This window comes from Bufo bufo, chromosome 1 (genome assembly GCF_905171765.1).
Source record: "Bufo bufo chromosome 1, aBufBuf1.1, whole genome shotgun sequence".
Lineage (NCBI taxonomy): Eukaryota > Metazoa > Chordata > Amphibia > Anura > Bufonidae > Bufo > Bufo bufo.
In genome coordinates this window covers 312,328,392-312,350,469 of record NC_053389.1, presented here as the reverse complement: position 1 = coordinate 312,350,469, position 22,078 = coordinate 312,328,392, and the positions used below count along the sequence as shown (strand labels likewise).

General features: G+C 47.5%; 1 long non-coding RNA gene across 1 annotated transcript; it reads right to left on the bottom strand.

Annotated features, from left to right (window-relative positions):
* Positions 1 to 2,166: 2,166 nt before the first annotated feature.
* Positions 2,167 to 21,815, bottom strand: LOC120986987. The gene is made up of 3 exons (XR_005775864.1): positions 21,804 to 21,815; positions 14,435 to 14,439; positions 2,167 to 2,374 (listed from the first exon to the last, which is right to left on the bottom strand). It is a non-coding gene; the product is annotated as an uncharacterized LOC120986987 (long non-coding RNA).
* Between the last annotated feature and the right edge of the window lie 263 nt (positions 21,816 to 22,078).

The window sequence follows — 22,078 nt, the reverse complement described above, 5'->3', positions numbered from 1 at the left end:
ATTTTATAACTGTACTGGAGCAGCGGGGCCAGAGCACAGTGAACGCACCGGCCCCCAGCTCCTCCTCCCAGTCCCTCCCCGCTGATATATCGCAGCCTGCGATGCTGGAGCATGGCAGGCTGCGATGTCAAAAGGTGGCGGAACGCCGTTCAGGTGCGTTCCGACAGAAAAAAAGCCCTGTATATAATACAGATAATTAGTGTAGGTTAGATAGTGATATACTGTAGCTGATAGGTTCTGCTGTACATACAAACATACAGACATAGTGCTGTGATGTCACAAGGTCACAACAATACTTAGTGCAACAATCAGTAATATGTAGTCAGACCTGCTATAATGTGAAGTTGCTCGTATTGCACAAAAATATGCACATCATTAATTGCCGATTTGCGCAATCGCAAATATATTGGAGAACTCTTTCATATAAAGCCATTGTAATGTTCTGCTGTCTCAAGAAACTTCTAGCAGCTTGAAAAATGTAGCAAAAGTGACCCACGCCTGTATTGCGCACGCAATATGCGCATATTACATTGCCGATTTTCGCAATCAAGAAAATAATGGCGAATTCTCAAATTTGTGAATTTATGACGAATATTCGCACAAATATTCACGAAATATCGCAAATTCGAATATTGCCACTGCCGCTCATCACTTTTCACCATGCACATATGCTTGGCTGCCAAATTCCTCCACAAATACTGTAGCAATGTGACGCATACTACTAGGTCACTTGGATAAGTACAAGTATGTGGTACATGACTGGACGGATTCAAGGTATTACACAGAGTTTCTGGTCTTCTTTGTCTTCCTTTGTTCCACACTCTTCTCATAAAGTAATGATATGCTAAGATTACTATAATAGATGGATTCCTAAAGTTTAATGCACTTAAGAACCCATGAGTCTTTCCGGTTCTAGTTAACACAGTTCCTTTCTCATCCCAGCAAAGCATTTGTCTTTGTCAATTAGAGCATTACATTGTCATAAGCACCTTCCTGTATATTGCTAATAAAGCCAACCTTGTAGTCTGCCATCATTCATCAGCTGAAATGATTCTCTTATAGTTAGCGGTGGAGAGGGTTGCCGATAAGAAAAAAAAATCAACTACAAGGTTTTCTGTGGTTCTTTTTCATATAATGAATGTGACTGTTGCAAATTGTATTTGCCCTGTACCAGCGCTGCCATCAATGGTGTATAGATGGTATTGCTGTCAAGGGCCTGCTGTTCTCGCCAGGTATTAGCCTGTAGCCTAACAGAAGCCTGTGCAATTTCACTTAGGTGAAGTAAATGAGCCCCAGGTTGATAATTTGTGAATACGAGGCCTAGTCATTTTGTGTAATTGAAACAGCACATGCTTTAGTTCAATCCTGCCCATTTCTGAGCTAAAGTCACTGACTGACTGCTGTTGCTGTGACCATGAAGTGCCATAGCTTTGATGACTCAATGCTGCTACCATGACCTCATCAAAATAATGGCCAATGACCATCTTGTTCTTATGTAAGGCAGTGTGTTACAAAGAAGACCAAGAAAAGGGTATGATAGGTAAGGCTTTGTTCACATCACTGTTCAGCCTTTCCGTTCTCCTGCTCCATTTAGGAGCAGGAAAATGGAAAGGATGGATTTGGCACATAACTGAGCCGAACAGAACCTAAAGACCCCATAGACTATAATGGGGTCCATTAGGTTTCCACTCAGAAGAAGATTTTTGAAGCTCCAAAATCTTCTTCTGAGCAGAAACCTAACAGGCTATGGGGTCCTTAGGTTCCGTTCGGCTCAGTTATGTGAGTTTTCTTGCTCCTAAACGGAGCAGGAGAACGGAAAGGCTGAACGGTGATGTGAACGAAGTCTAACCCATAGTCTCCTTATTCCTTCTACCAAGCTTACATTTAAAGGGGTATAAACATTGATGACATGTAGAGATAGATCGTCAATATTAAATTGACTACAACCATGAATCGGTTGTTATGTGCTGCTGCCCCTTCCAAGGCCAGCTATGTCATGTTCTTCTGTCACATGGCATTTCTGAAGCAAAATCCCATTCAAGTAAATGGCACAGAGTTGCAATACTGACTTTTTTAGTGTTTTGTTACATTACAGCCTTAAGTCCAATGTTTTGTTAATCTGAATTCTATGTGATAGTTTAGAACACAATAGTCTAAGTTGGTGAAGTGAAATGAGAAATATATATAAATAAAACTATTGTTTAGAAATAGAAAACAGAAAATTGGCATGTGCGTATGTATTCACCCCCTTTGTTAGGAAGCCCATAAAAAGCTCTGGTGCAACTAATTTTCTTTAAAAATCACATAATTAGTTAAATTATGTCCACCTGTGTGCAATCTAAGTGTTACATGATCTGTCATTACATATACACACCTTTTTTGAAAGGACCCAGAGGCTGTAACACCTAAACAAGAGGCATCACTAACCAAACACTGCCATGAAGACCAAGGAACTCTCCAAACAAGTAAGGGACAATGTTGTTAAGAAGTACAAGTCAGGGTTAGGTTATAAAAAAAAAAATAATCCAAATCTTTGATGATCCCCAGGAGCACCATCAAATCTATCATAACGAAATGGAAAGAACATGGAACAACAGCAAACCTGCCAAGAGACGGCCACCCACCAAATCTCACGGACCGGGCAAGGAGGGCATTAATCAGAGAGGCAGCACAGAGACCTAAGGTAACACTGGAGGAGCTGCAGAGTTCCACAGCAGAGACTGGAGTATCTGTACCTAGGACGACAATAAACCGTACGCTCCATAGAGTTGGGCTTTATGGCAGAGTGGCCAGAAGAGAGCCATTACTTTCAGCAAAAAACACAAAGGCACAATGTGAGTTTGCAAAAAGGCATGTGGGAGACCCACGAAAATGTATGGAGGAAGGTGCTCTGGTCTGATGAGTCTAAAATTGAACTTTTCGGTCATCAAAGAAAACGCTATGTCTGGCGCAATCCCAACACATCACCCAAAGAACACCCTCCCCACAGTGAAACATGGTGGTGGCAGCATCATGCTGTGGGGATGTTTTTCAGCAGCCGGGACTAGGAAACTGGTCAGAGTTGAGGGAAATATGGATGGTGCAAAATACAGGGATATTCTTGAGCAAAACCTGTACCACTCTGTGCGTGATTTGAGGCTAGGAGGGAGTTCACCTTCAAGCAGGACAATGACCCCAAAAACACTTCTAAAGCAACCATTGAGTGGTTTAACCCCTTAGTGACCAGCCTGTTTTGGGCCTTACTGACCAAGCATTTTTCTTCCTTTTTTCATTGTCGAACTCCAAGAGCTATAACCTTTTTATTTTTCCATCTATATAGCTTTATGAGGGCTTGTTTTTTGCGGGACAAGCTGTAGTTTTTAATGGCGCCATTTTGGGGTACACATAACTTTCTGATTAACTTTTATTAACTCTTTCTGGGAGGGAGATGGGAAAAACAGCAATGCTGCCACTGCGTTTTTACATTAAACATTTTATGGCGTTCATTTTTTGGTATAAATAACATAACATCTTTATTCTCTGGGTTAGTCCGATTACAGTGATACCAAATCTTAATCTGAAATAACCCACAATTTTTCTTTTATCTAAGCTTCTACTATGGGTTTGTTTAATAATTATCTTCAAATATTCCCTCCTAACATCAACACGAGTCTTTCTAGCATGCTGTCACCGTATTTTAACCTGTTATTTGTTCTCCTGAAAGTGCTCGATCATCTGACCGGCTTGTAATATTATTATGTTGTCAGCAGATGCCACGATACAGGTTTCTCCGATCATGTGATGCGGAACAGGGTCCCGTGGTCCCGGTCATATGACTTGGAAACCTATAGCGTGACCTATGTCGCTCCAGGGGGGTCATGTGACTTACGCTGTACACGTGACTCCCAGGTGCGCTCGGCGTCCTATTTAAATTGGTGGGTTTGTAACATACTCGCCCTCCATTCTATTGTGAATGCCTCCGACGCGAAGATCCTTTCCTCCCCATCTGGGTATTGCTGCCAAATTATCCTGAGTTCCAGCCACTGCACCAAGGAGTAAATATGTGCAACACGCAAGTAATCTGTTACAACTTGTTACAGCCAGCACATCTATTTGGGTATCTTTAATGTGCAGGCGATTCACCCGCATTATGCATATGTACATATATGAAGTAATAGTGTGGATTATGTAATGGTCTATTCTAGGCAGCATACACATTGTGATACCTGAACCATGATGAAGGATACATTTATCTTATGTATATGGTAAGAATTACCACTAACTAGAGTTGAGCGAACACCTGGATGTTCGGGTTCGAGAAGTTCGGCCGAACTTCCCGGAAATGTTCGGGTCCAGGATCCGAACCCGAACCGAACTTCGTCCCGAACCCGAACCCCATTGAAGTCAATGGGGACCCGAACTTTTGGGCACTAAAAAGGCTGTAAAACAGCCCAGGAAAGAGCTAGAGGGCTGCAAAAGGCAGCAACATGTAGGTAAATCCCCTGCAAACAAATGTGGATAGGGAAATTAATTAAAATAAAAATAAAAAAAATAAAAATGACCCAATATCAATTGGACAGAGGTCCCATAGCAGAGAATCTGGCTTCACGTCAGCAGAGAATCAGTCTCTTCATGCCATAGCAAAGAATCTGGCTTCATGTCAGCACAGAATCAGTCTCTTCATGCCATAGCAGAGAATCTGGCTTCATGTCAGCACAGAATCAGTCTTCATGTCATAGCAGAGAATCAGGCTTCACGTCACCCACCACTGGAACAGGCCACTGTCACATATTTAGGCCCAGGCACCCAGGCAGAGGAGAGAGCTCGCGTAACAGAGAATCTGGCCTTATGTCAGCACAGAATCTGTCTTCATGTCAAAGCAGAGAATCAGGCTTCACGTCACCCACCACTGGAACAGGCCACTGTCACACATTTAGGCCCAGGCACCCAGGCAGAGGAGAGAGGTCCCGTAACAGAGAATCTGGCCTTATGTCAGCACAGAATCTGTCTTCATGTCATAGCAGAGAATCAAGCTTCACGTCACCCACCACTGGAACAGGCCACTGTCACACATTTAGGCCCCGGCACCCAGACAGAGGAGAACGGTCCCGTAACAGAGAATCTGGCCTTATGTCAGCGCAGAATCTGTCTTCATGTCATAGCAGAGAATCAAGCTTCACGTCACCCACCACTGGAACAGGCCACTGTCACACATTTAGGCCCAGGCACCCAGGCAGAGGAGAGAGGTCCCGTAACAGAGAATCTGGCCTGATGTCAGCACAGAATCTGTCTTCATGTCATAGCAGAGAATCAGGCTTCACGTCACCCACCACTGGAACAGGCCACTGTCACACATTTAGGCCCAGGCACCCAGGCAGAGGAGAGAGGTCGCGTAACAGAGAATCTGGCCTTATGTCAGCACAGAATCTGTCTTCATGTCATAGCAGAGAATCAGGCTTCACGTCACCCACCACTGGAACAGGCCACTGTCACACATTTAGGCCCAGGCACCCAGGCAGAGGAGAGAGGTACCGAAACAGAGAATCTGGCCTGATGTCAGCACAGAATCTGTCTTCATGTCATAGCAGAGAATAGGGCTTTACGTCACCCACCACTGGAACAGGCCACTGTCACACATTTAGGCCCCGGCACCCAGACAGAGGAGAGCATTCCCGTAACAGAGAATCTGGCCTTATGTCAGCGCAGAATCTGTCTTCATGTCATAGCAAAGAATCAAGCTTCACGTCACCCACCACTGGAACAGGCCACTGTCACACATTTAGGCCCAGGCACCCAGGCAGAGGAGAGAGGTCCCGTAACAGAGAATCTGGCCTTATGTCAGCACAGAATCTGTCTTCATGTCATAGCAGAGAATCAGGCTTCACGTCACCCACCACTGGAACAGGCCGCTGTCACACATTTAGGCCCAGGCACCCAGGCAGAGGAGAGAGGTCCCGTAACAGAGAATCTGGCCTGATGTCAGCACAGAATCTGTCTTCATGTCATAGCAGAGAATCAGGCTTCACGTCACCCACCACTGAACAGGCCACTGTCACATATTTAGGCCCAGGCACCCAGGCAGAGGAGAGAGGTCCCGTAACAGAGAATCTGGCCTGATGTCAGCACAGAATCTGTCTTCATGTCATAGCAGAGAATCAGGCTTCACGTCACCCACCACTGGAACAGGCCACTGTCACATATTTAGGCCCAGGCACCCAGGCAGAGGAGAGAGGTCGCGTAACAGAGAATCTGGCCTTATGTCAGCACAGAATCTGTCTTCATGTCATAGCAGAGAATCAGGCTTCACGTCACCCACCACTGGAACAGGCCACTGTCACACATTTAGGCCCAGGCACCCAGGCAGAGGAGAGAGGTCCCGTAACAGAGAATCTGGCCTGATGTCAGCACAGAATCTGTCTTCATGTCAAAGGAGAATCAGGCTTCACGTCACCCACCACTGGAACAGGCCACTGTCACACATTTAGGCCCAGGCGCCCAGGCAGAGGAGAGAGGTCCCGTAACAGAGAATCTGGCCTGATGTCAGCACAGAATCTGTCTTCTTGTCATAGCTGAGAATCAGGCTTCACGTCACCCACCACTGGAACAGGCCACTGTCACATATTTAGGCCCAGGCACCCAGGCAGAGGAGAGAGGTCGCGTAACAGAGAATCTGGCTTCATGTCAGCACAGAATAAATCTTCATGTCATAGCAGAGAATCAGGCTTCACGTCACCCACCACTGGAACAGGCCACTGTCACACATTTAGGCCCCGGCACCCAGACAGAGGAGAGGTTCATTCAACTTTGGGTTGCCCCGCAATATAATGGTAAAATGAAATTAAAAATAGTATTGAATGAGGAAGTGCCCTGGAGTAGAATAATATATTGTTAAGGGGAGGTAGTTAATATCTAATCTGCACAAGGGATGGACAGGTCCTGTGGGATCCATGCCTGGTTCATTTTTATGAACGTCAGCTTGTCCACATTGGCTGTAGACAGGCGGCTGCGTTTGTCTGTAATGACGCCCCCTGCCGTGCTGAATACACGTTCAGACAAAACACTGGCCACCGGGCAGGCCAGCACCTCCAAGGCATAAAAGGCTAGCTCTGGCCACGTGGACAATTTGGAGACCCAGAAGTTGAATGGGGCCGAACCATCAGTCAGTACGTGGAGGGGTGTGCACAGGTACTGTTCCACCATGTTAGTGAAATGTTGCCTCCTGCTAACACGTTCCGTATCAGGTGGTGGTGCAGTTAGCTGTGGCGTGTTGACAAAACTTTTCCACATCTCTGCCATGCTAACCCTGCCCTCAGAGGAGCTGGGCGTGACACAGCTGCGTTGGCGACCTCTTGCTCCACCTCTGCCTTCGCCTTGGGCTTCCACTGGTTCCCCTGTGACATTTGGGAATGCTCTCAGTAGCGCGTCTACCAGCGTGCGCTTGTACTCGTGCATCTTCCTATCACGCTCCAGTGTAGGAAGTAAGGTGGGCACATTGTCTTTGTACCGGGGATCCAGCAGGGTGGCAACCCAGTAGTCCGCACACGTTAAAATGTGGGCAACTCTGCTGTCGTTGCGCAGGCACTGCAGTCGCTCATGTGTGCCAGGCTACCCAGAGGTAAGGACAAGCTGTCCTCTGTAGGAGGCGTATCGTCATCGTCCTGTGTTTCCCCCCAGCCACGCACCAGTGATGGGCCCGAGCTGCTTTGGGTGACACCCCGCTGTGAACATGCTTCATCCTCATCCTCCTCCACCTCCTTCTCATCCTCGTCCTCCAGTAGTGGGCCCTGTCTGGCCACATTTGTACCTGGCCTCTGCTGTTGCAAAAAACCTCCCTCTGAGTCACTTCGAAGAGACTGGCCTGAAAGTGCTAAAAATGACCCCTCTTCCTCCTCTTCCTCCTGGGCCACCTCCTCTTCCATCATCGCCCTAAGTGTTTTCTCAAGGAGACATAGAAGTGGTATTGTAACGCTGATAACGGCGTCATCGCCACTGGCCATGTTGGTGGAGTACTCGAAACAACGCAACAGGGCACACAGGTTTTGCATGGAGGCCCAGTCATTGGTGGTGAAGTGTGTCTGATCCACAGTGCGACTGACCCGTGCGTGCTGCAGCTGAAACTCCACTATGGCCTGCTGCTGCTCGCACAGTCTGTCCAGCATATGCAAGGTGGAGTTCCAACTGGTGGGTACGTCGCATATGAGGCGGTGAGCGGGAAGGCCGAAGTTACGCTGTAGCGCAGACAGGCGAGCAGCGGCAGGGTGTGAATGCCGGAAGCGCGAACAGACGGCCCGCACTTTATGCAGCAGCTCTGACATGTCGGGGTAGTTGCGAATGAACTTCTGCACCACCAAATTCAGCACATGCGCCAGGCAAGGGATGTGCGTCAAACCGGCTAGTCCCAGAGCTGCAACGAGATTTCGCCCATTATCGCACACCACCAGGCCGGGCTTGAGGCTCACCGGCAGCAACCACTCGTCGGTCTGTTGTTCTATACCCAGCCACAACTCCTGTGCGGTGTGGGGCCTGTCCCCCAAACATATGAGTTTCAGAATGGCCTGCTGACGTTTACCCCGGGCTGTGCTGAAGTTGGTGGTGAAGGTGTGTGGCTGACTGGATGAGCAGGTGGAAGAAGAGGAGGAGGAAGCTGAGTAGGAGGAGACAGGAGGCAAAGAATGTTGCCCTGCGATCCTTGGCGGCGGAAGGACGTGCGCCAAACAGCTCTCCGCCTGGGGCCCAGCCGCTACTACATTTACCCAGTGTGCAGTTAGGGAGATATAGCATCCCTGGCCGTACTTACTGGTCCACGTATCTGTGGTTAGGTGGACCTTGCCACAGATGGCGTTGCGCAGTGCACACTTGATTTTATCGGACACTTGTTTGTGCAGGGAAGGCACGGCTCTCTTGGAGAAGTAGTGGCGGCTGGGAACAACATACTGTGGGACAGCAAGTGACATGAGCTGTTTGAAGCTGTGTGTGTCCACCAGCCTAAATTACAGCATTTCATAGGTCAGTAGTTTAGAAATGCTGGCATTCAGGGCCAGGGATCGAGGGTGGCTAGGTGGGAATTTACGCTTTCTCTCAAATGTTTGTGAGATGGAGAGTTGAACGCTGCCGTGTGACATGGTTGAGATGCTTGGCGACGCAGGTGGTGGTGTTGGTGGTACATCCCATGTTTGCTGGGCGGCAGGTGCCAACGTTCCTCCAGAGGCAGAGGAAGAGGCCGAGGCGGCGGCAGCAGCAGCAGAAGAGGCCGAGGCGGCGGCAGCAGCAGAAGAGGCCGAGGCGGCAGCAGCAGAAGAGGTAGCAGGGGGAGCCTGAGTGAGTTCCTTGTTTTTAAGGTGTTTACTCCACTGCAGTTCATGCTTTGCATGCAGTTGCCTGGTCATGCAGGTTGTGCTAAGGTTCAGAACGGTAATGCCTCGCTTCAGGCTCTGATGGCACAGCGTGCAAACCACTCGGGTCTTGTCGTCAGCACATTGTTTGAAGAAGTGCCATGCCAGGGAACTCCTTGAAGCTGCCTTTGGGGTGCTCGGTCCCAGATGGCGGCGGTCAGTAGCAGGCGGAGTCTCTTGGCGGCGGGTGTTCTGATTTTGCCCACTGCTCCCTCTTTTGCTACGCTGTTGGCTCGGTCTCACCACTGCCTCTTCCTCCGAACTGTGAAAGTCAGTGGCACGACCTTCATTCCATGTGGGGTCTAGGACCTCATCGTCCCCTGCATCGTCTTCCACCCAGTCTTGATCCCTGACCTCCTGTTCAGTCTGCACACTGCAGAAAGACGCAGCAGTTGGCACCTGTGTTTCGTCATCATCAGAGACGTGCTGAGGTGGTATTCCCATGTCCTCATCATCAGGAAAAATAAGTGGTTGTGCGTTAGTGCATTCTATCTCTTCCACCCCTGGGGAAGGGCTAGGTGGATGCCCTTGGGAAACCCTGGCAGCAGAGTCTTCAAACAGCATAAGAGACTGCTGCATAACTTGAGGCTCAGACAGTTTCCCTGATATGCATGGGGGTGATGTGACAGACCGATGGGCTTGGTTTTCATGCGCCATCTGTGCGCTTTCTGCAGAAGACTGGGTGGGAGATAATGTGAACGTGCTGGATCCACTGTCGGCCACCCAATTGACTAATGCCTGTACCTGCTCAGGCCTTACTATCCTTAGAACGGCATTGGGCCCCACCAAATATCGCTGTAAATTCTGCTGGCTACTGGGACCTGAGGTAGTTGGTTCACTAGGACGTGTGGCTGTGGCAGAACGGCCACGTCCTCTCCCAGCACCAGAGGGTCCACTAACACCACCACAACCATGTCCACGTCCGCGTCCCTTATTAGATGTTTTCCTCATTGTTCCCGTTCACCACAATTTTGAGAATGGCAAATTTGGGAATAGTTTTTCAACCCAGAACAAAAAGTCTGCTTTTACGGTCACTACAAATAACTTGACCAGCTAAAACAGTACAGATTTGGTTAAATAGAAATGTGAGGCCTGTTTTTTTTTGCGCTGTGTGACAGGTATAGGTTTAATCTCAGAATCAGACTTCTATCTGCACGGTAGCGTGTGTCTTAGGTTTTTCTGAATGACACTATCAGCACCTTCAATGTAAGATATCCTTTTTGGGATAGATTTCAAGTAGGCCTCAAATACCAGAAACTAGTTATTTTGAGAATGGCAAATTTGGGAATAGTTTTTCAACCCAGAAAAAAAAAATGTGCTTTTACGGTCACTACAAATAACTTGACCAGCTAAAACAGTACAGATTTGGTTGAATAGAGATGTGAGGCCTGTTTTTTTTTTGCGCTGTGTGACAGGTATAGGTTTAATCACAGAATCAGACTTCTATCTGCACGGTAGCGTGTGTCTTAGGTTTTTCTGAATGACACTATCAGCACCTTCAATGTAAGATATCCTTTTTGGGATAGATTTCAAGTAGGCCTCATATACCAGAAACTAGTTATTTTGAGAATGGCAAATTTGGGAATAGTTTTTCAACCCAGAACAAAAAGTGTGCTTTTACGGTCACTACAAATAACTTGACCAGCTAAAACAGTACAGATTTGGTTGAATAGAAATGTCAGGTCTATTTTTTAGGCGCTGGGTGACAGGCTCAACTTGCCCCTGATGTAGTATATGGCCAAAAAATAACCACACTGTTGATGGTTAAATGCACTTGGGTGACACAGGCTCAGCCTGCACCAGATGTAGTATATGGCCAAAAAATAATCAGACTGTTGATGGTTAAATGCACTTGGGTGACACAGGCTCAGCCTGCAGCTGATGTAGCATATGGCCAAAAAATAACCAGACTGTTGATGGTTAAATGCACTTCGGTGACACAGGCTCAGCCTGCAGCTGATGTAGGATATAGCACAAAATAACCACACTATTGATGATTAAATACACTTGGTGATAGCTTGTGCTGGCGCACCACAAGTCACAAAATGGCCGCCGATCACCCCAGAAAAAAAGATCTAAAAACGCTCTGGGCAGCCTCAAAAAAGTGAGCAAGTCAATATTAGCACTTAAATGATCCACAGCTGCAGATCGATCACAGAATGAAGTCTTTTGGAGGAGTTAATCTGCCTAATCTCGCCCTAACGTCGCAGCTGCAACCTCTCCCTATGCTTCAATCAGCAGAGTGACGTGCAGCGCAACGTGACCCAAGCTTATATAGAGGCTGGGTCACATGCTGCACTGGCCAATCACAGCCATGCCAATAGTAGGCAAGGCTGTAATGGCCTCTTGGGGCAAGTAGTATTACGCTTGTTGATTGGCTGCTTTGCAGCCTTTCAAAAAGCGCCAAGAAAGCGCCGAACACCGAACCCGAACACAGACTTTTACGAAAATGTTCGGGTTCTGGTCCGTGTCACGGACACCCCAAAATTCGGTACGAACCCGAACTATACAGTTCGGGTTCGCTCATCCCTACCACTAACCATTTTTTTCAGTGATATGTTGGTGACACTATTCTGAGTGCACAGGTTCGTCCCCTTATGAGCCCCAGATTGAGCCGAGCGAAACGCGTTGGAATTAGGGGCGAATTGAATATGATATCTTGGATTGAGAGACTTTGATATTGACATACTAATAAGGATGAGCGAACCCGAACTGTATAGTTCGGGTTCGTACCGAATTTTGGGGTGTTCGTGACACGGACCCGAACCCGAACATTTACCAAGTCCATTTAACCATCAATAGTAGGTTTTTTGTTTGCTATATCCAAAAATCAGGGGCTTGGCTGTGCTTATTGTCACCCCTAGAAACTCAGGATAGAATTTTCAATATTTTATTGAGGGGTGAAATTCACTTGCAAAAATAGCAATCCCCTAAATCTGGTGTTCCAGCTGTGGCTAGCCAAGTGTAATACTGTCTGCTGTCTGGCAAAGGATATATTTTTTTCTGGGGTAATATTCAATTGCCAAAATAGCAATACCCTAAATCTGGTGTTCCAGCTGTGGCAGGACAAGTTTTATAGTGTCTGTCAAAGCATCATTTTTGATCTGGCTTGAAATTCAATTCCCAAAATAGCAATACCCTAAATCAGTGGTTTCTGCTGTTGCAGGCCAAGTGTAAATCTGTCCGTAAAAGGGGATATCACACTCGGCGTGCATCTCCAAGTGTATTTTTTTCCGTAAAAGGGTAGATTACACAAAGTGTTAAATTACAATTGCTGATAGCATAAGCCTTTAAATTTGCACGCACTATTGTGCATCTCATAGTGTATTTCTGTCCGTAAAAGGGTATATTACATTCAAGGTGCAAATTCAAGTGCTGATAGGGTCATCCTCAATAACTTCACCGTGCATCTCTAAGTGTAAAAGGAAACCTTTCATCCAGGGCCTAAATACTATGCCTACAATTTATATTCAGCTAAATCTGTGGTTACTGCTGTGCCTGTATTACTGTAATACGGTACATAAATAGATAGCCAGATAGTGTTAGGTGCCTGTAAAAAAAGGCCTGAATTTGAATTCAGTACATTGGGCCAAATAATTTTTTTCTTACTGTGGTGAACGGTAACAATGAGGAAAACATCTAGTAAGGGACGCGAACGCGGACATGGTCGTGTTAGTGGACCCTCTGGTGCTGGGAGAGGACGTGGCCGTTCTGCTACAGCCACACGTCCTAGTGAACCAACTACCTCAGGTCCCAGTAGCCGCCAGAATTTACAGCGATATTTGGTGGGGCCCAATGCCGTTCTAAGGATGGTAAGGCCTGAGCAGGTACAGGCATTAGTCAATTGGGTGGCCGACAGTGGATCCAGCACGTTCACATTATCTCCCACCCAGTCTTCTGCAGAAAGCGCACAGATGGCGCCTGAAAACCAAGCCCATAAGTCTCTCACATCACCCCCATGCATATCAGGGAAACTGTCTGAGCCTCAAGTTATGCAGCAGTCTCTTATGCTGTTTGAAGACTCTGCTGGCAGGGTTTCCCAAGGGCATCCACCTAGCCCTTCCCCAGCGTTGGAAGACATAGAATGCACTGACGCACAACCACTTATGTTTCCTGATGATGAGGACATGGGAATATCACCTCAGCATGTCTCTGATGATGACTAAACACAGGTGCCAACTGCTGTGACTTTCTGCAGTGTGCAGACTGAACAGGAGGTCAGGGAGGAAGACTGGGTGGAAGACGATGCAGGGGACGATTAGGTCCTAGACCCCACATGGAATGAAGGTCGTGCCACTGACTTTCAGAGTTCAGAGGAAGAGGCAGTGGTAAGACCGAGCCAAAAGCGTAGCAAAAGAGGGAGCAGTGGGTAAAAGCAGAACACCCGCCGCCAAGAGAGTTCGCCTGCTACAGGCCACCGCCACCTGGGACCGAGCACCCCAAAGGCAGCTTCAAGGAGTTCCCTGGTGTGGCAGTTCTTCATACAATGTGCTGACGACAAGACCCGAGTGGTTTGCACGCTGTGCCATCAGAGCCTGAAGCGAGGCATTACCGTTCTGAACCTTAGCACAACCTGCATGACCAGGCATCTGCATGCAAAGCATGAACTGCAGTGGCGTAAACACCTTAAAAACAAGGAACTCACTCAGGCTCCCCCTGCTACCTCTTCTGCTGCTGCCTCGGCCTCTTCCTCTGCCTCTGGAGGAACGTTGGCACCTGCCGCCCAGCAAACAGAGGATGTACCACCAACACCACCACCTCCGTCACCAAGCATCTCAACCATGTCACATGGCAGCATTCAGCTCTCCATCTCACAAACATTTGAGAGAAAGCGTAAATTCCCACCTAGCCACCCTCGATCCCTGGCCCTGAATGCCAGCATTTCTAAACTACTGGCCTATGAAAAGCTGTCATTCAGGCTGGTGGACACAGACAGCTTCAAACAGCTCATGTCGCTTGCTGTCCCACAGTATGTTGTTCCCAGCCGCCACTACTTCTCCAGGAGAGCCGTGCCCTCCCTGCACAACCAAGTATAGGATAAAATCAAGTGTCTACTGCGCAACGCCATCTGTGGCAAGGTCTACCTAACCACAGATACGTGGACCAGTAAGCACGGCCAGGGACGCTATATCTCCCTAACTGCACACTGGGTAAATGTAGTGGCGGCTGGGACCCAGGAGGAGAGCTCTTTGGCGCACGTCCTTCCGCCACCAAGGATCGCAGGGCAACATTCTTTGCCTCCTGTAGCCTCCTCCTCCTACTCGGCTTCCTCCTCCTCTTCTTCCGCCTGCTCATCCAGTCAGCCACACACCTTCACCACCAACTTCAGCACAGCCCGGGGTAAACGTCAGCAGGCCATTCTGAAACTCGAATGTTTGGGAGACAGGCCCCACACCGCGCAGGAGCTTTGGCGGGGTATTGAACAACAGACCGACGAGTGGTTGCTGCCGGTGAGCCTCAAGCCCGGCCTGGTGATGTGCGATAATGGGCGAAATCTCGTCGCAGCTCTGGGACTAGCCGGTTTGACGCACATCCCTTGCCTGGCGCATGTGCTGAATTTGGTGGTGCAGAAGTTCATTCACAACTACCCCGACATGTCAGAGCTGCTGCATAAAGTGCGGGCCATCTGTGCGCGCTTCCGGCGTTAACATCCTGCCGCTGCTCGCCTGTCTGCTCTACAGCGTAACTTCGGCCTTCCCGCTCACCGCCTCATATGCGACGTGCCCACCAGGTGGAACTCCACCTTGCACATGCTGGACAGACTGTGCGAGCAGCAGCAGGCCATAGTGGAGTTTCAGCTGTAGCACGCACGGGTCAGTCGCACTGCGGAACAGCACCACTTCACCACCAATGACTGGGCCTCCATGCGAGACCTGTGTGCCCTGTTCGCTGTTTAGAGTACTCCACCAACATGGCCAGTGGCGATGACGCGGTTATCAGCGTTACAATACCAGTTCTATGTCTCCTTGAGAAAACACTTAGGGCGATGATGGAAGAGGAGGTGGCCCAGGAGGAGGAGGATGAGGAGGAAGAGGGGACATTTTTAGCACTTTCAGGCCAGTCTCTTAGAAGGGACTCAGAGGGAGGTTTTTTGCAACAGCAGAGGCCAGGTACAAATGTGTCCAGACAGGGCCCACTACTGGAGGACGAGGAGGACGAGGAGGAGGTGGAGGAGGATGAGGATGAAGCATGTTCACAGCGGGGTGGCACCCAATGCAGCTCGGGCCCATCACTGGTGCGTGGCTGGGGGGAAACGCAGGATGATGACGATACGCCTCCCACAGAGGACAGCTTGTCCTTACCTCTGGGCAGCCTGGCACATATGAGCGACTACATGCTGCAGTGCCTGCGCAATGACAGCAGAGTTGCCCACATTTTAACGTGTGCGGACTACTGGGTTGCCACCCTGCTGGATCCCCGGTACAAAGACAATGTGCCCACCTTACTTCCTGCACTGGAGCATGATAGGAAGATGCGCGAGTACAAGCGCACATTGGTAGACGCGCTACTGAGAGCATTCCCAAATGTCACAGGGGAACAAGTGGAAGCCCAAGGCGAAGGCAGAGGAGGAGCAAGAGGTCGCCAACGCAGCTGTGTCACGGCCAGCTGCTCTGAGGCAAGGGTTAGCATGGCAGAGATGTGGAAAAGTTTTGTCAACACGCCACAGCTAACTGCACCACAACCTGATACGGAACGTGTTAGCAGGAGGCAACATTTCACTAACATGGTGGAACAGTACGTGTGCACACCCCTCCACGTACTGACTGATGGTTCGGCCCCATTCAACTTCTGGGTCTCCAAATTGTCCATGTGGCCAGAGCTAGCCTTTTATGCCTTGGAGGTGCTGGCCTGCCCGGCGGCCAGCGTTTTGTCTGAACGTGTATTCAGCACGGCAGGGGGCGTCATTACAGACAAACGCAGCCGCCTGTCTACAGCCAATGTGGACAAGCTGACGTTCATAAAAATGAACCAGGCATGGATCCCACAGGACCTGTCCATCCCTTGTGCAGATTAGACATTTAAAACTACCTCCCCTTAACCATATATTCTTGTACTCCAGGGCACTTCTTCATTAAATCCTCTTTTTTTAATTTTACCATTATATTGCGGGGCAACCCAAAGTTGAATGAACCTCTCCTCTGTCTGGGTGCCGGGGCCTAAAAATATCTGACAGTGGCCTGTTCCAGTGGTGGGTGACATGAAGCCTGATTCTCTGCTATGACATGAAGCCTGATTCTCTGCTATGGGACCTCTCTCTTTTGTCTGGGTGCCGGGGCCTAAAAATATCTGACAATGGCCTGTTCCAGTGGTGGGTGACATGAAGCCTGATTCTCTGCTATGACATGAAGCCTGATTCTCTGCTATGGGACCTCTCTCCTCTGTCTGAGTGCCGGGGCCTAAAAATATCTGACAGTGGCCTGTTCCAGTGGTGGGTGACATGAAGCCTGATTCTCTGCTATGACATGAAGCCTGATTCTCTGCTATGGGACCTCTCTCCTCTGTCTGGGTGCCGGGGCCTAAAAATAACTGACAGTGGCCTGTTCCAGTGGTGGGTGACATGAAGCCTGATTCACTGCTATGACATGAAGCCTGATTCTCTGCTATGGGACCTCTCTCTTCTGTCTGGGTGCCGGGGCCTAAAAATAACTGACAGTGGCCTGTTCCAGTGGTGGGTGACATGAAGCCTGATTCACTGCTATGACATGAAGCATGATTCTCTGCTATGGGACCTCTCTCCTCTGTCTGGGTGCCGGGGCCTAAAAATATCTGACAGTGGCCTGTTCCAATGGTGGGTGACATGAAGCCTGATTCTCTGCTATGACATGAAGCCTGATTCTCTGCTATGGGACCTCTCTCCTCTGTCTGGGTGCCGGGGCCTAAAAATATCTGACAGTGGCCTATTCCAGTGGTGGTTAACATGAAGCTTGATTCTCTGCTATGGGACCTCTCTCCTCTGTCTGGATGCCGGGGCCTAAAAATATCTGACAATGGCCTGTTCCAGTGGTGGGTGACATGAAGCCTGATTCTCTGCTATGACATGAAGCCTGATTCTCTGCTATGGGACCTCTCTCCTCTGTCTGGGTGCCGGGGCCTAAAAATATCTGACAGTGGCCTGTTCCAGTGTTGGGTGACATGAAGCTTGATTCTCTGCTATGACAGGAAGCCTGATTCTCTGCTATGGGACCTCTCTCTTCTGTCTGGGTGCCGGGGCCTAAAAATATCTGACAGTGGCCTGTTCCAGTGTTGGGTAACATGAAGCCTGATTCTCTGCTATGACATGAAGCCTGATTCTCTGCTATGGGACCTCTCTCCTCTGTCTGGGTGCCGGGGGGCTAAAAATATCTGACAGTGGCCTGTTCCAGTGGTGGGTGACATGAAGCCTGTTTCTCTGCTATGACTTGAAGCCTGATTCTCTGCTATGGGACCTCTCTCCTCTGTCTGGGTGCCGGGGCCTAAAAATATCTGACAGTGGCTTGTTCCAGTGGTGGGTGACATGAAGTTTGATTCTCTGCTATGGGACCTCTCTCCAATGGATATTTGTTAATTTTTATTTATTTTCTTTTCTTTTAATTCATTTCTCCCTCTGTCACCCACCGCTTTACATTCGGTGGGCTCCATTGCCCGCAGCACGTAAAGTGTTAAACAGCCAGGATCGGCATTCGTGCCGGTCCGGGCTGTTAGAGCAGGGCCGCGGCTGTTATGTGAGAGCCAGGCCCCTGCTCCCCGCTGAACGGGGCACCCGTGCAGTGCTTAGACTGGGCCACTGTAAAAAGCGGCGGCCCATCCTAAGGCCACTTAGTGACCGCCGTAAAAACACGTATGGGTGGTCACTAAGGGGTTAGGCCTCATGCACACGACCGTTTTTTTTTTCTGTTTACGGGCCGTTTTTTGCGTTCCGTATATGGTCCGTATACGGAGCCATTCATTTCAATGGGTCAGCAAAAAAAAAAGGAACACATACGGAAATGCATCCGTATGTCTTATCCATTCCGTTTATGCGGAACCATCTATTGAAAATCTTATGCCCAGCCCAATTTTTTCTATGTAATTACTGTATACTGTATATGCCATACGGAAAAACGGAAACACAACGGAAACAAAAAACTGAACAACGGATCCGTGAAAAACGGACTGCAAAACACTGAAAAAGCTATACGGTTGTGTGCAACAGGCTTTAAGGGGAAACATGTAAATGTGTTGGAATCACAATCTCAATCCAATAGAAAATCTGTGGTCAGACTTAAAGATTGCTGTTCACAAGTGCAAACCATCCAACTTGAAGAAGCTGGAGACGTTTTGCAAGGAGGAATGGGCAAAAATCCCAGTGGTAGGATGTGGCAAGCTCATAGAGACTTAGGCCTCTTGCAGACGACCAAATGGCTTTTTCAGTATTTTGCGGTCCACAAAAAACGGATCCGCAAAAAATATGAATGACGTCCGTGTGCATTCCGTTTTTTGCAGAACGAAACAGCTGGCCCCTGATAGAACAGTACAATTCTTGTCCGTTATGCTGACAATAATAGGACATGTTCTATCTTTGAATGGAACGGAAAAACTGAAATACGGAAACGGAAGGCATACGGAGTACTTTCCGTTTTTTTTGTGGATCCATTGAAATGAAAGGTTCCGTATACGGTCTGTATATGGAATGCAAAAAATGGAACGTAAACGGAAAAAAAAAAACGTTTGTGTGCAAGAGGCCTTATCCAAAGTGACTTGGAGCTATGATTGCCACAAAAGGTGGCTCTACAAAGTATTGACTTTAGGGGGGTGAATAGTTATGCACATTCACTTTTTCTGTTATTTTGTCCTATTTGTTGTTTGCTTCACAATAAAACATGCCCCAAAGTGGGCATGTTCTGTAAATTAAATGATGCAAATCCTTAAACAATCCATGTTAATTCCAGGTTGTGTGGCACCAAAATATGAAAAAAGTCAAGGGGGGGTGAATACTTTTGCAAGGCACTGTAGGTGACATCTGTCGTTCTAATCCTGCCTGTAATGATAAGCAAATAGCTGCAATAAAGTGATCTGTACAGCTCAAGAAAAGATCCCAAATATTACAACTCCAGAAATTAGTATATCCCTTAAAATTAATAAACTTTAATTAAATATCCTTAAAATAAATGGATTATTAGACACATGGAACAAAAATCACTGAGAATAAACTCAGATAGTTCCACAGCAGGCAGCTATAAAGATATCCTGAAGGGTGGGGAGAACTGTCCCTATAGTCTCGCCCTAGTCTAGTGCTCAGCCCAGGGATGACCCCTGATGGTGGGTACTCCCTGTCCTCGAACCTGGACTAATAAGATCCTACAACAGTCCTAACACAGTGGTAGGGGTTGAATACTGTAGGTGCCTGTAAGTGGAGGATAAGAAGTGAAGAAAGAAATACTATACATATACTCTCCCCTATTAAAGTAGGGTAAGTTGATGGACTATGTATACAGCCCTAGTACTGTGTTTATGACAGTCAACAAGGTACACAGTGCATCAAGGTATATGTAGTAAATTACACCCTAAAAGTAGATAGACGTGAAAAAAAATACCCCAGTAGATAGATGTGAAAAAAATACCCCAACGCGTTTCCCCCACTATGATCATCAGGGGTTAGTAAACTCAATTGATATCATAGATATCGGATACCAATATTGATGTAGTGATATCCGCAATTTGGGTGCGGACCACCAATAATGATATATTAGTGTCTGTTATACATTAATATCGATGATGAGGGGGCCATTTGATAATGGTAGGAGGAGATCAATCTCATTTGGACACAATGCAGACCATAGCTTAAAGAAGTTCATATCCCATGCGGTTACAATTCCATAGAGGCATCTGTGGAGGAGAAAGAAATATAGTATAGAACACAGCAAGCTCCAAAGCTTCACCTCCACCAGTGACCACCATTATTAAGAACAGAACTCACAGTCTCTACAAACATCAGAGAAGTCCAATGAATAGTTAGATGGCATCAACACACTTAGATGTCCTAAGTCATAAAAAATATAAACTCAGTATCACCAGATATAGTCAGAATAATGAAGACTCCTGGGGGATGTGTGTCCCTACTTACGATCAATCGTCCATCTCTAAGGTAGAGCGTCCCAGCTCCTCCAGAGGCCCGCTACCGTATGCGCCCCATGTCCCCCTTTTTTAACGCACTCCTAATAGTCAGAGTTCCCGCCCACAAACAATACAGTACGACGCGTCTGCGTCGCCTACCAATTGCCGTCACTTTCGGTCTATGAAATGGGTCATTTCCGGCCGATGGAACACAGACTCGTCCTAGGTACGTATGCGCATTTCCGGTCACGTGTTTCCGGTGCATAGAACGAATTGGACCGCAGATGCAATTCCGGTCACGTGATTCCGGAAAAAGAAGCGCAATGGACCGCAGGTACAGATATAGTTAAAAAAACGCTGTCTGGATCATCGAAATACAGATTGACACAGACTATCCTTATCTTACTAAAGCATATACAGTACAGACCAAAAGTTTGGACACACCTTCTCATTCAAAGAGTTTTTCTTTATTTTCATGACTATGAAGGCATCACAACTATGAATTAACACATGTGGAATTATATACATAACAAACAAGTGTGAAACAACTGAAAATATGTCATATTCTAGGTTCTTCAAAGTAGCCACCTTTTGCTTTGATTACTGCTTCACACACTCTTGGCATTCTCTTGATGAGCTTCAAGAGGTAGTCCCCTAAAATGGTTTTCACTTCACAGGTGTGCCCTGTCAGGTTTAATAAGTGGGATTTCTTGCCTTATAAATGGGGTTGGGACCATCAGTTGCGTTGAGGAGAAGTCAGGTGGATACACAGCTGATAGTCCTACTGAATAGACTGTTAGAATTTGTATTATGGCAAGATAAAAGCAGCTAAGTAAAGAAAAACGAGTGGCCATCATTATTTTAAGAAATGAAGGTCAGTCAGTCAGCCGAAAAATTGGGAAAACTTTGAAAGTAAGGGCTATTTGACCATGAAGGAGAGTGATGGGGTGCTGCGCCAGATGACCTGGCCTCCACAGTCACCAGACCTGAACCTAATCGAGATGGTTTGGGGTGAGCTGGACCGCAGAGTGAAGGCAAAGGGGCCAACAAGTGCTAAGCATCTCTGGGAACTCCTTCAAGACTGTTGGAAGACCGTTTCAGGGGACTACCTCTTGAAGCTCATCAAGAGAATGCCAAGAGTGTGCAAAGCAGTAATCAAAGCAAAAGGTGGCTACTTTGAAGAACCTAGAATATGACATATTTTCAGTTGTTCACACTTGTTTGTTATGTATATAATTCCACATGTGTTAATTCATAGTTTTGATGCCTTCATAGTCATGAAAATAAAGAAAACTCTTTGAATGAGAAGGTGTGTCCAAACTTTTGGTCTGTACTGTACATAACAGCCACAATAAGCACATGGAGAGCACTAGGGCAATAAATGCATAAAGAGGATGTCACTGTCAGAGATGACCAATCTTGATGGTATAAAGGTAGGGGGAAGGAACTCCAATACAGTTAGGAGGTACAGTGATTAGTGGAACCATAGTCTAGTACTGTCAATGGGCACCCTCCTTAAATTGTAGAGGGTGTCACACCTAGCAATGAGACGGTCAAATTAATTGATCAAGATAATGTTCAATTTTAAGATGCTTCCCGCATCTGGCCAGTAAAGGGATACTAAATTTTACAAT